The sequence below is a fragment of the Coenobita brevimanus genome, chromosome 13 (assembly GCF_032717465.1).
Source record: "Coenobita brevimanus isolate Jiangsu-jjx chromosome 13, ASM3271746v2, whole genome shotgun sequence".
NCBI classification, from domain to species: Eukaryota; Metazoa; Arthropoda; class Malacostraca; order Decapoda; family Coenobitidae; genus Coenobita; species Coenobita brevimanus.
This window is the reverse complement of record NC_136966.1, coordinates 32,309,976-32,323,755: the sequence shown is the minus strand read 5'-3', so window position 1 is coordinate 32,323,755 and position 13,780 is coordinate 32,309,976.

Sequence of the window (13,780 nt, the reverse complement as noted above, 5' to 3'; positions counted from 1 at the left end):
CACACCACTTTCGACTTCCCCGGACAAAACACTTGGACCATACCTTATTTGCCTTCTCGCCCCACCTTCTGATCCTCTGGGTGAGATTTTTTCCTTCCCCAACCACAAGGCGACATCACGTCCTAAGCTGCCATCATCGTCATCATCCTCATCCTTGTCCTCATCAGAATCTCTCTCTAGGGGATGGAGAGAGGTCCGTGCAGGTGGTTTGGGTGCAGGCTGGCCTTCCCTTGCCTTAACGATATGTCACATACCGCTTTTTCCGGGGCGAAGGGACCTCCTCATCACTGCTTGTTATTTCCTCCTCAGGCTGGACGTAATATCGATCCACCACATCATCATCAAGTGGAGAATCACCATCTCCAGTGAAGGCATCCAGGGCGGATTGTATTTCGTCGTCTCAGAGACCTTTACACGCCATGTCTGACCTGGGTCACTGCTAACAGGTGAGTGACCGAGACAAGGGCGAGCGCGGGTCACGCGGGGTCTGGGACGCTGCCCGCCTGGCGGCAGGTAGGAGAGGCTTGGGTAGGTGCGTGAATTGAAAATCTCGCGCGAATTTTGAAAATTGTGGAAATTATGAACCTTGCAATTGCAGGACGTTAAAGTACGTCGACGGGATTGGGAGTGACAAAATGTGAGGACGTGGAAGAACGTCGACGGGACGCCGCGGGTTAAGGGTTAAAGATGATGTAGGATACCTGTATCAAACATAACGAAAGATACTGTATCAAAGTTTTTTTTTTTTTAATAGAAAAATAATACAGGTAGTAATTCATAACTAAAAATTAGTGCTAATGGATTAACCCATTGCAACGCTTCTCCGTATACACATAATTGGCCGACGGTACCCTCATTTTTACTACTGAAACTATCGTGCTGGATCCCAATACGTAGAAAGGTTGTTGTATTCTGCCAGGACTGACGGTTCTAGTCTATAATGCGAACTGTTTGCAGTATCACATAATTTCAGGCAGCTGGTAAAATGACCAACCAGAATACCAGATATTCCTGACCATAGTGGTTATCTCTTAGATTTAATCCTGACGAATAACCTAGGTCAATACAGGATAAAAGTATTATCACCATTTGGATCCTCCGACCACAATCTCATCAAAGCATTATTAGTCTGTTGCCCCAAACCTCCTCGTTCTGAACCAGCCAGGGTGACCAGGTTGCATCATGATATGGCTGACTGGCATGGATTAAGAAATATCTTGCAGCTATTTCTTGACAGTCTTTCTTCTTCACAAACATCATATCTACCCAGTCCGATATTAATGACTTAATACAAACTGGTATGGAATTGTTCATACCTTGTCAACAATTTACTAAAAGGTCATACTCCCCAAAATGGTTTTTCAGTAACTGTGCCAGATCAGCAACCCAAAAGGCCTTAGCATATAACTCTTAAAGTCGAAAACAATAGCATTACTTACACATTTTAATATGCCAGAAACCACACAAACGTAGTTATAAATCTCGCCAAATCAAACGCTCTTCACAATCAAGCTTCCAGACTATTAATTAATTCAAATGGCAACAGAATACTCGAGTCACCTCTTATTTCTTTCAGTAACAACTTTAACAGCTCATCACCGATTTCCCCACTATACTTTTCAGACGGAAAAACTGTATATGATTCACATGGAAAAGCAAACATTCTAGCCAATACATTTGCCAGAAACTCTGTTTTGGAGGAAATCAGTCAGAATGTTCCTGTACTACTAGAACTTGACTCTCCCGACTTTGGTTCACTAAAGATGCGGACGAGCTACATAAAATCTATCCTAGATAATTTCCAACCCACAAAGCTCCAGGTCGAGATGGAATTCCTCCAAGAATTTTGTAAGAGTGTTTCCCAGAACTTGCTCCTGTTCTAGGTAAATTATTCAGACTATGCATACGTGCTTTTTCATTCTCAAATTCTTGGGATGAAGCCAACATACACCCATTTCCAAAGAAGGGAAGTTCTTCTGATCCTTCTCGTTACAGACCAATAGCTATGACATCTCTCGGAAAAGTTTGTGAGATTGTTATTAATAAGCACAATGTTAAACATCTTGAATCCAACAACTTAATTAGTGCCAGACAGTATGGTCTTTGCCACGAATGATTCAGTGTTGATATACCCAATCTCTTTACTCATACGGTCTATCAGTCAGCTGACCAACAAGAAGATTCCCATGTAATAGCCTTTGGTCATATTAAGGCATTTGACAATGTGCGTCACCATTTCCTGCTATTCATACTCCCTTGCTACGGCTTAGCATCTTTTGTCCGACTCATTTCTTCATATCTCAGCAACAGAAAGATAAGTAATAGTATATGATGTATTTTACAACTTCCACTCAGTTAATGCCAGTGTGACTCCAACCTTGTTTCCTCATTCATAATCATTCATGATCTCTTGTCTGTCATCCAAAATCTCATTCACTCATAGGCAGTGACTCAACACTTCACAGTTCCTCGACATTTAAACACCCGTTCACAAAGTCTGACATCTCTAACACGTAACTCTAACACGTAACTGAGCACAACAGTCTCAAATAAAACTTCTCAAAGATCAGTGGATGGGAACAAATAACACTCTCACATCTAATGCTACAAAAAACAAATATATTCAATTTGCTAATAGACAGATATTGACTGATTCCTATATTGCCTTCAGAACAACCAATATTCCTGTCTAAAAGTACTGAAATTATCTGTGTTTTGTTTAACAGTACCCAAAGATGGACCTCTCATGTTAGATCACTATCTTAAATTTGCCTCAGAGAAACTTGGATTATTGTACAGAATCCATAAATTATTTACTGACGAACAGTTAGCTGTAATATACAAGACTCATGTGTCCTCACAGCTGCAGTGTCGCTCACCCATGAGGAGTGGATGTGGGGACCTTGCACTGAAAATCTGGGCAAATATTCAGAATAAAGCTGTAAGAATAAATTATAACCAGACAATTACAAATATGCTACTTCTGCTACAGACAAGATGGAATGTTGCCTTCCTAGCATTACTTAACAGACACTTTTATGGCAAATGCTCAGATGAAGTTGTATCTACTGTGCTACCATTCCACTCCCTTCCCTGTGGTACAACGGCATCTGATAGTGCCCATAACCTGACTGTTACGCTGCTATATTGCAGTATATTCATACTGTGGAACATCAACCTGCCAGAATTCATTTGTCCCCGAAAGTGATCCTTTTGGAACGCACTTCCTGAGATTAGTTTCCCCTCACCTACGGCAGTTAAGGTCCAACTGTTACAGAATTTTCATGAACGGGAGACACCTGCAATCTGATGTGTATGAAATTTACTTAATTTGTTTTTCCTTCTTTTCATCTTCTGTGATATATCGTATATATATATATATATATATATATATATATATATTGCCAGACACCTAAACCTCTAAGCACCAGCTGATATATATATATATATATATATATATATATATATATATATATATTGTCAGACCCCTTAACCACTAAGCACCGGCTGTCGTGTATAGCTGTCACAATTCAGGGTGCAGAGCACCGCTGGCTGATGGGATATGCCACAAGCACCGCCCCACCACCCGTTGAACTCACAACCATTTTGTATGGCACCCATAGGGTAGGCAGGCCCCCAGGTACCCCGTGGATGTGCAACTCAGTCTGTACATGGCACTGGCAGAGTGAGGTGCCATGTCTTCATCATCGTCATCGTCCAATTCCATACTACCACGCACAGGGTCGATTGCATCATTGACTCCGACGAAAGTTCTGCCTTCATTTTCGGGGAAAGGGCTCAGTGATAATGCCATTGGTCGTGCCTTGGACAAAACTGTGTCCTCACAGACAGTGAGAGCACGTCCTCAGAGGAGAGACGGAGTTACCATGTAGAAAGCAAACTCACTTGCCCTGCAACCCCTCCCCACTCTCAGTCGCCTTACAATGCTCTCAGACCCCTGCAGGAGAAGGGCAGGGCCTTTGACAGTGATGAGTTCCCTGAGGAGAAGGACGTAGATGACACCAGGCAGGTGAGCGTGGAGCTGGAGGTCATCTACGAAATAAACGCCAATGAGCCATCTCACTGTCATGCTTGCCACCTGCTTGCTTACGTTTCGCCCTCAAACGTCCACCTTCACCTCATCCGAGTACTTCAAGGGCAGAATCACCACAACCAGGCCCTTCAGAAGTGGAATTTTCCACACAGGCCCCACATGGTGTTAGCAGCAAGTGTCTCCCCAGGGAAGGCCCGCATCAGGTGAGTCATCACCCCCTTACTCCCCTACCTCCCACACCTCTTCCTCTCCTTCCACCTCACCCCCTGCCCATGGTCATTCACGTGGGCATGTACACGGGCATGCACGCACACAGAAAAATCGTGCTGCACATGGCAAACGGCCTGCTTTACCAGGTGCAGGTAGAGTGGATACCTTTGTCTGGGAGGATGGAGCAGGATTTGAGCCATCTCTGCCGGTGTTTGATGAGGAAGGAGCAGGTGTTCGTGAGGATGAGCTTCCCCCCAGGCCCTGGATCATTTGCAGTATTTTCAGGGCGATCTTCACGACTACAGTTATGCAATACCTGGTGGAAGAAATAAATTTCCACCAGGTTATGTGTGTGCAGTGACTGGATGTGGCTGCCAATGAAAGCACGCACGTGAGGGACTGGCAATCTTTGAAGTCGGGGGTTTGATTGTGTACTAGTCCTTACTAGGTCGATGGCGCATGTTAGAAAACATGTGCTCCATGGCTACTGGTTGGTAGATGAACTCATGGGCACACCTGTCTTCGGTAAGTATATGGTCCATGTCAGGTTCCTCCATTTCAAGAGAAATTATGGGCCTGCACCGAACCACAGGTTGTGGATAATTAGACCCATTCTAACAATGCTCAAGGAGTCATTTTCCAGGGTTTTTCGTCCGTTTCACAAAGTGGAAATTGACAAGACGATGGTGTTATTTAGGGGTAGGTTGGTATTTATTCAGCATGTGCTGTCTAAGCATCACCACTTTGGGATGAAATTCTTTGTCCTCTGCGACTGCAAAACTACATATGTGCTTGATGTGATAGTTTATTCAACAACATATGTTGATATACCTAGTGACAATCCTCACGGTTTCTCGGCACCAGTCGTGAAAGTGCTGATGGAAAGGTATTTCAACAGGCACCACTTTCTGCACACCAGTAATTATTACACTGCCCCAGCATTGACCAAGTATTTGCTTGAACACGGTACTGGGTCCTGTGGAACTGATTGGGCAAACAGAAAGAATTTGCCTGTATTCCCAATAAATACTGAGAAAGAAGCACTTCTTGCCAAGAAATGTGGCAAAATGTTAGTCCTTCTCTAGCATGACAAGAGACGGGTTAACATGTTAACAGTTCAACCGTGTTGAACCCAGATGCTGTCAACGATTATAATATCAACATGCAACTTGTTGATAAATTGGACATGCAGATTGGTGAGGTTGATTGCCTATGTCAGTCCTGCAGGTGGTACAAAAAGGCGTTTTTACACCTTCTTGATACTGCCATCCTGAACAGTTTCATACTGTTCAAGTAGCTCGTCAAGAAACCTCTCTCTCTCTACGAGAGTTTGAGAGAGAGTTTGCACACAAACTCCTTGAAGAATATTCAACTGCACAGGTGCCAGGTGCTAGGCAGGGGACAGCACCTACAGTGGACTGACTAAGCTGTGTCGAGTATTTCCAGCGGCACAGGCTGGTAGAGATTTGCCGTACCACAGCAGGTCGTCAGGCATACAGGCGGTGACACGTCTGTAACACTATCAAACGTCGTCTCCCAGCACGAAAAGAGACAGCCTACCAATGTGCAGAGTGCAAGGTCCTCCTATGCCCTTAATATTTTTGCAAGTATCACTCTCAGCATGATTACTGAGCAGGTGTGTGGGAAAGTGTAAATAGTATACAGGTATGCACAAGCGTGTGTGTGTGTGTTTTTTTAAACAAGTGAAATGTTAGATATTATAAGTGATTTCAAGTAAGTGCTAAGATATACAGTATGTGTTTTATAATAAGTTCTACGTGTGCATTGCAGTAAGTGTTACAGTTTATTGGTTATTGGTGAAAAAAAATATTGGAAATACCTTGCATTAGTCTACCTGTTACATTAAAGAAAACAACTTGTGAGCAGACCAAAATGAAAATTACCTCGTTGGCTATAACTAAATTTTTTCACTCAATATTCAGGAACATAGTGCTGAATATGTGAGCTTAAGGATATTTATGATGTGAAGTAGAGATAATGTAGGCATAAATTGTGATTAACATTTGTAAGATTTTCACGATAACTCTGATTAATACGAATCAGTCTGAATTACAGTACAAGTAATTACCTCATACTCAACCATACTGCATGAAACAGTCACAGCATTTACTTGTCAAAGTGCAATTACCTGTAATCGTGATGTCAAGTGCATTTATAAGTGACGTAGTAGAGGGAAATTATTATAACTGACGCAAGAAGTGAGTAAAGAATAACAAAGAGCTATTTTTTTTCCCACACATGAACGGGGCATAGTGGCACTATGAAGCATGTGGAAAACCCATTGAGGAGCCACAAGGACAGGGTGTTCACTCATCCTTACGACAGTGAGTAAGGAAAAATCGAGGATCGAATGAAATCTTCCATATTTCAACCAAGAACTCCCAGGCAGTGCTACAATCAACACGCCGGTCAGTGCTGCCAATGCTAGCCAGAGAGTCCGAAGTCATACCCAGTGGCATGTAATAAGAACCAGCCAGTCAAACGTGTAAAACCAGACATATTCAATTTATCCTTACTCATTGATGGGACCACCTGGAGACCTCAGAATACCTTCATTTGAAAGAGGTAGAGTTGTTGAGTTTATGTATATTCATTTTTTTTCAAGATATTATAGTTTGGCAGATATTTGGGTTTGAAGTAAGGGTATTTTGCCCAAAATCTTGTAAATTCCCCGTAAGGAGTGGGCGACGGCAGGAAACCCCCGGTGGATAAGAGTTAATCCCATAGGGGGTGGCCACAAACAAATCGCCTCCATGTCGCCCTGTCCTCCACCATTCCGCTGCCTTGCTCCCAGCTCACACACCCCTCTCTCATATACCTCTCCACTCCATCCCTCATCTCATCCTTGGCCTACCCCTCCCTCTCCCCCACTCCACTTCACTCACATACACCCTCCTCATCAGTCTCTCACTCTCCATCCTCTCCACATGGCCAACCACCACAATGTGTTTCTCCTAATGCTTCCTATGACATCCATGTCCACACTACAACACTCTTCCACTTCCTCATTTGTCAGCCTGTCTCTTTATGTTCGTTTTTCTCTGTTTCAACTGCTCTCACTCTTGACTTCTGTCCCTCCAACAAGGACAAAGCTTTACTTCCATACGTTCGAGTTGGTATCACAATATTGTCATGTAATAACTTTTCCACTTCCGTACTCACTTCCCTGTTTCTTATCACTGCTTTCAAGGAACCAGCAATCTTTCTTCTTTGCTGTACCCTTTCAAACACTTCACCCTCTAACATTCCATCCTTACTCATCACACTACCCAAGTTTTTAAATACACTCACATTTTCCATTTCCTCCTCATTCAACCTCACTGTACATTCACTGACTTCATTGCTCTTGAAGACTATAACTTTACTCCCTGCATTCACCTTTAGATACCGCTTCTTACACACTCTCCCAAACTCATCCACCAAGCACCGCAATTCCCCTTCATCTTCACTTAATTCTTAGGCACGCAGTGTTTATCTGCTCTAATAACCCTTGCCCTGACTACAGACAAATCTTCATGAACTGACTAATGTATATTCGACTCCGAGGAAAGCTTTCTTAGTGAACAGGATAAAACCAATTTTCTCTCAGTTATGCCGCACATCTCATTAAGGATCAGTATATAAAAAGATTAATTTTCTATCAGATTTGCTCATGATGCAATGAAAAGTGGATGAATATTTCAGTTTACCTTTTGAACATTTTGACAATTATGTAACAGTGTGTCAAAGGAAAGAATCCCAAATCCCATGAGATTTTCAGATTCTGTTAAAAGTTTGTTAAATGGCTGAAAATTTTGCCTCGTGGGTAAATATAAATAGAAGTCGCAACCCAAAAACTCAGGCTGCCTCTTCAACCACCTTAAGAATTAGCACAACGACATAGGAATGATTGTCCCTATTTTTTTCTTCTCTTATTTTTCCAGTTACTTTTTCTTTCCTTTTTTTTTTTATGTTGATTCCAGTGAGGTATTTATTACGACAGAACGAGCGCAGCTAGTGAAACGATGTTTACTCTACGCTCAGCTGAGAAATGAGCGGCTTGACCCGACCTGATCCGACCTGATCCGACCTGACCCGGCCCGACTGAGGGGGTTTTCAAAGGCTCATAATTTTTCTATTACGTGTGACAGAGAAGATTCTTTCAGCAGGTAGTAGACACATTGAATAAATTTAATTTTTAGCTATATATATATATATATATATATATATATATATATATATATATATATATATATACTCATGAGACCAACGAAAACCCCTTGGAATAACATCTTTCCAAGGGAATGTACTGAGGACTTCAACTAACATGCTTCAATATGAAATCGAGTTAAAACATGACTTCCTGTTATAACACTATGCTTTCATGCAAGAATTCTAACAATTAAATATCGGATATTATGCTAATAATTTTACATGGATATTTTTTCTATGTTCAAGGGGTGAAATCGGCAAAGGTAATCGCCCCTTGTCTGGGTTATATCATTGGATCAATCGTCAAGCGTGTACCGACACAGTTCGTTGATGCGGCAAGTCGGGAATAGAGAACTGAACATTACACGTGTAATAAATGCTACATCGCTTAGCTATATGCACATCCAGAGAGCAAACGTGAGACAAGAAACATGAGAAAGTAAATATTTTAGCTCATTTATTCTTCTCATATTGTTCAGCTACCTCACCAGAAATGTCGAAAGTTTACATCAAGATGAAATTATGATGATAAGAGTATGTACTATGGGTCACAAAAGTATCGGTGCACAGGGGGTCCGATGCCAACCGAAAACTTTAGAACACTGCTGATGTATACTAACATCTCATTGTGTATAAAAAAAATGTCTCTTTATATAAACATTAAATTTGCTACATGTTTACAAGAGGTTATTGCTGGTTCGTGATATATGACACCTAGCGAAATCAGGACTACCAACGTGTGGTAGGTCAGACACTATTACATCAGTGACCTTTGTCCTTGGTTGACAATATTTCACGTATATTGTGCACTGATACTTTTGTGACCCATATTACATATGTTCGCATGCTAATCACTCGCTCACAGAGCGTATTTTGCTGGTTACTCTTAGTATTTTCAGATAATTCTATTCAGCTTGGAAGAAATCCTTGTCAGTAGATGCCTGAATAAAGGCTATATTTAGCCCTTAGCTTAGCTTAAATTCACTGTCACACCCACTTTAACAACACAGTATCATCTGCAAACAACAGTACAGGGAGTTTCCAAACACTGCCCTCTCTCATTAGGCCCTCTTCAACATCCACTCTCCTACCTTGTATCTCTTTTATAACCCAGTCCATACATAGACTGAACAATTATGGAAACATGACACATCCCTGTTTCAATCCAACCTTCAAATAGAAAAACTCACTCAGTACACTATCCACATGCACTGCAGCCTTAGCACCATCATACATACTCTTCACAGCATTCAGCAACTTCCCATCTACTCCGTATATCCTTAATACTTTCCACAATCCTTGTCTATCCATCCTGTCATATGCTTTCTCAAAATCCATGAAGGCCGCATACAACTTCTTTCCCCTCTCTAGAAACTTTTCCACTAATGATCTAAAAATGAATATCTGATCTAGACAACCTCTTCCCCTCCTAAAACCTCTCTGTTCTTCTCCAACTAATTCCTCAGTTATTTCCCTAACTCTGTCAATAAGTATCCTACCATATACTCTTCCTATTACACTGAGAAGACAGATGCCCATATGATTACCACACACTTCTTTTTCCTCGTTTCCTTTGTTCAAGGGAATAATTATACCTGACTTCCAATCCTCCAGGACTCTGCCTTTGTCCCAGGTCAATCTGCACATTTCTATATCCATTCTATTACTATCTCTTCTCCGTGCTTCAGCATTTCACTACACACTTCAATTGTTCCTGGAGCTTTTCCCATTTTGACAGTCTTGATTGCATCCACAACTTCCATCCTACTGATTTCTTCCTTTCTTCTCACATCCCTCCATCTCCCAGCCATTCCCCAGCCACATATGCTTGCATTACTTTCATTCTTTGTCTTCAACAATTGCTTAAAGTATTCTCTGCATCTGCCCACTTTTTTTCCCTTCCCCACTAGTAATTAAACATTTTTATCTTTCACTCCCCGACTAACTTCTTTAACACCCTAACTCTCTTTACCTCTTTCCAGAACATTTTTTTACAGTCCCTCCACTTTACACTCAAATTCCTTCCAAATTCCTCATCCACTCTCTTCTTACTCTCTCATACTAATTTTCTCATCTCTCTCTTCCTCTCTATATGTAACTCTCTCTTCCAACTCTCAACTTTTTCCACGCCCCTGTTTTTCATCGACTCACTATATGCTTTCTTCTTAAATGCCACAGCCTGTTTCGCCTCTTCATTCATACTGTTCCCTGCACCCCCTTTCGTGTTCTCTTCACCTCACACACAACCTCACATGCTGCACAGATTTCTTCTTGCACACACCTTCCACGTTCCCCATCTGCTCCAGTCCACATTTACCCAATCGCTCCTCCCCTTCTCTCTTACATTCTGCATTTTCTCCATCCTCTTGTAACCTTCCCATCCTCCTTGTATGAACTACTTTGTCCTCTCGTTCCCTTCATATATTTCTCCATTTCGTTTGCACCTTGTGTCTCACCACCACCGAGTGGAGGTCAGAAAGTCCACTCCCCCAACTTTTATATGCTCTTGCATCCATTGCACACCTCATCCTGTCATCCACATACACATCATCAACCATTGCCTTCCGTTCAATCAGTTCACCACCCACCCTTCTTGTCACTCTCCATGTATGCATGTGGATCATTATGTGTCTCAAGAGGGTATTGGCTATCAACCAACCCCTTCCCGGCACATATATCCTCTAAAACACTGCCATTCTCATCCATCTCTGCAGGCACACTCCACTCACCAACTACTCCATCCACCTTCACAGTCCCTACTTTTCCATTCATATCTCCAGTCAAAAACACTCTCTCATTTCTTTCAAACATTTTCATGTACTCTTCCTCATTTGCCCAGAACTCTTCTTTCCCTCTGCTTGCACGATCTTGCATTGGCGCATACATGCACACAATTGCCCACATTTGTAGTCCAACTTTCAATCTTAACAACACATTCCTTGAGCCAACTGATCCATACTCTCTTATATTCTCCTTCCATCTGTTACAACAATACACACTCCTTCTTTTGCCCTCTCATTCTCACCTACCTCTGGATAAACACACACACACACACACACACACACACACACACACACACACACACACATATATATATATATATATATATATATATATATATATATATATATATATATATATATATATATATATATATAAATAGGGAGAGAGAGAGAGAGAGAGAGAGAGAGAGAGAGAGAGAGTCACTGACCTGATAAAAATGACTATATGAGTGTGTTGTCCCAGATGATTAGCTGAAGAGTGTAATTGTAAATGTATACAGGGGAAAGGGTGATGGCCTGGAAAGAGGAAATTGTAGAGGTATAATCTTTTACATGAGATAATGAAGGTAATGGAGAGAGTTCTAGAAGGTATGATCAGAGAAAGGGTGAATATTGATGAGATGCATTTTGGGTTTATGAAGGCATGGGGGCCATTGATGCCCTGTTTGTAAGAGTCATGTGCGCTCTCAGATTGAATATTGTTCACCCTTGTGGAATGGATGTAGAGAGGTTGCATTAAAACAACTAGATAAAATTCAGAACAAAGCTGTTGGAATTATTAATAATCCTGCTATTATAAATAAACTACCTCCCATACAATTAAGAAGGAATGTTGCTTCCCGTGCATTATTTTACAGATATTTTTATGGCAAATGCTCAGACGAAGTTGCGTCCATTGTGCCATTTCTCCATGCCTTCCCTCGTGCTACACGGGCATCTGATGACTGCAATGTCACTCAGCCATACTGCAGAACTTTTGCCTATCAGAAATCTTTTATTCCCCGAACTGCATCTCTTTGGAACTCGCTTCTCCAGAGTTGTTTCCTCCAAAACTTCAACCTACAGCTATTCAAGTCCAACTGTTACAGATACTTTATGAATGGAGGATGCGAGGAATCTGGTGTATGAATTTTTTTTTCTATTCATTTCCTTTTCCTATCTCTGTTCTGTTATTGAAAAAATTATATATATATATTCATTGTTCGACAGCTTCAGGAAAAATATATAGGAAAGAGAAGGACCTGTGCTTTGTTTTGGTTGATTTGGAGAAGGCCTTTGACAGAATCCCTGGAGAGGTGGTGAAGTGGGCAACGAGAAACCTTAGGCTGGTTAGGGTCGTTATGGCCATGTACTATATGGGTACTCAGACCCAGGTAAGAGGCAGTTGAGATTTGAACGATGAGTTTCCGTGAATGTTGGTGTGCATCAAGGGTCAGTTTTGAATCCCTTGGTGTTTATCATTTTACTTTTTTTCTTTATGTGAGGAAGAAGGAACCAAAGACAATGAGCCTGCAGAACTGTTCCTTCCAAGAGAAAAACAAAATACAAGAGAGAGCCAAATTCAAGATCAATTCATTTCGAGATGCCTGGACACACTGCGTTTGAAAGACTGGAGATCATAGGAAGCAGGAAATACAGACAGAGGGAGACAGTTCCAGAGTTGACCTGTTGCATAAATGAACGACTGGGAGTAACGGTTAACTCTTGCATTAGAGAGTTGGACAGAAAAGGGATGAGAGTTTGCTGCTAGACGGGTGCTAAGCGCCCGTCGTAGAGGTGGAGGAATGCATGCAGACAGTTCAGAGGAACAGTGACCATTGAAGTAGTGATAGAAAAGAGATAAAGATGCAACAGTGCAGCGAAGAGACAGAGGTTGAAGGGAGTCAGTAAGAGGGGGAGAGTTAATGAGACGAAAAGCCTTTGACTCCACCCTATTGAGAAGAGCTGTATGTGAGGAGCCTCCCCACACATGAGAGTTGTACTCCTCGCTGGGGCGGATAAAACTCCTGTATAGAGTCAACAATTGTGCAGGAGTAAAGAAGGAATGGAGTCGGCTTAGCACATCCAATCTCTTGGAAGCAGATTCCACAAGAGATGCAATATAATCTTTCCATGATAAGTCCCGAGTAAATGAAACCCCAAGCATGTTCAACGATGATGCAGGATTAAGCTGAATATTATTAAACATTAGTGGGTATACCTGTGAAAGACTTCGTCGGGCTGATAGGTGCAAAAACTGAGTCTTTGATGCATAGCCCCTTCACATGACTTCAGAAATGGACTCCTGTAGGAGATGCTGTATGCTGGGGATTTGGTGTTGACTGAAGATTTAGGAAGTGGAGAGATGGTATGGGGCACAAGGGCTTAAGAGCATATGCAGATAAAAGTGATGTATCTAGGGTTGGTGGCGGTACTGTCAAAGAAGAGGGAGAGTGGCCATGTGCAATTTGCCACAAAGGCGTGTGATGTAATTCCATCTTGTGCAGTGTTTGTGATAAACGGGTGCAGAAGATGTGTGATA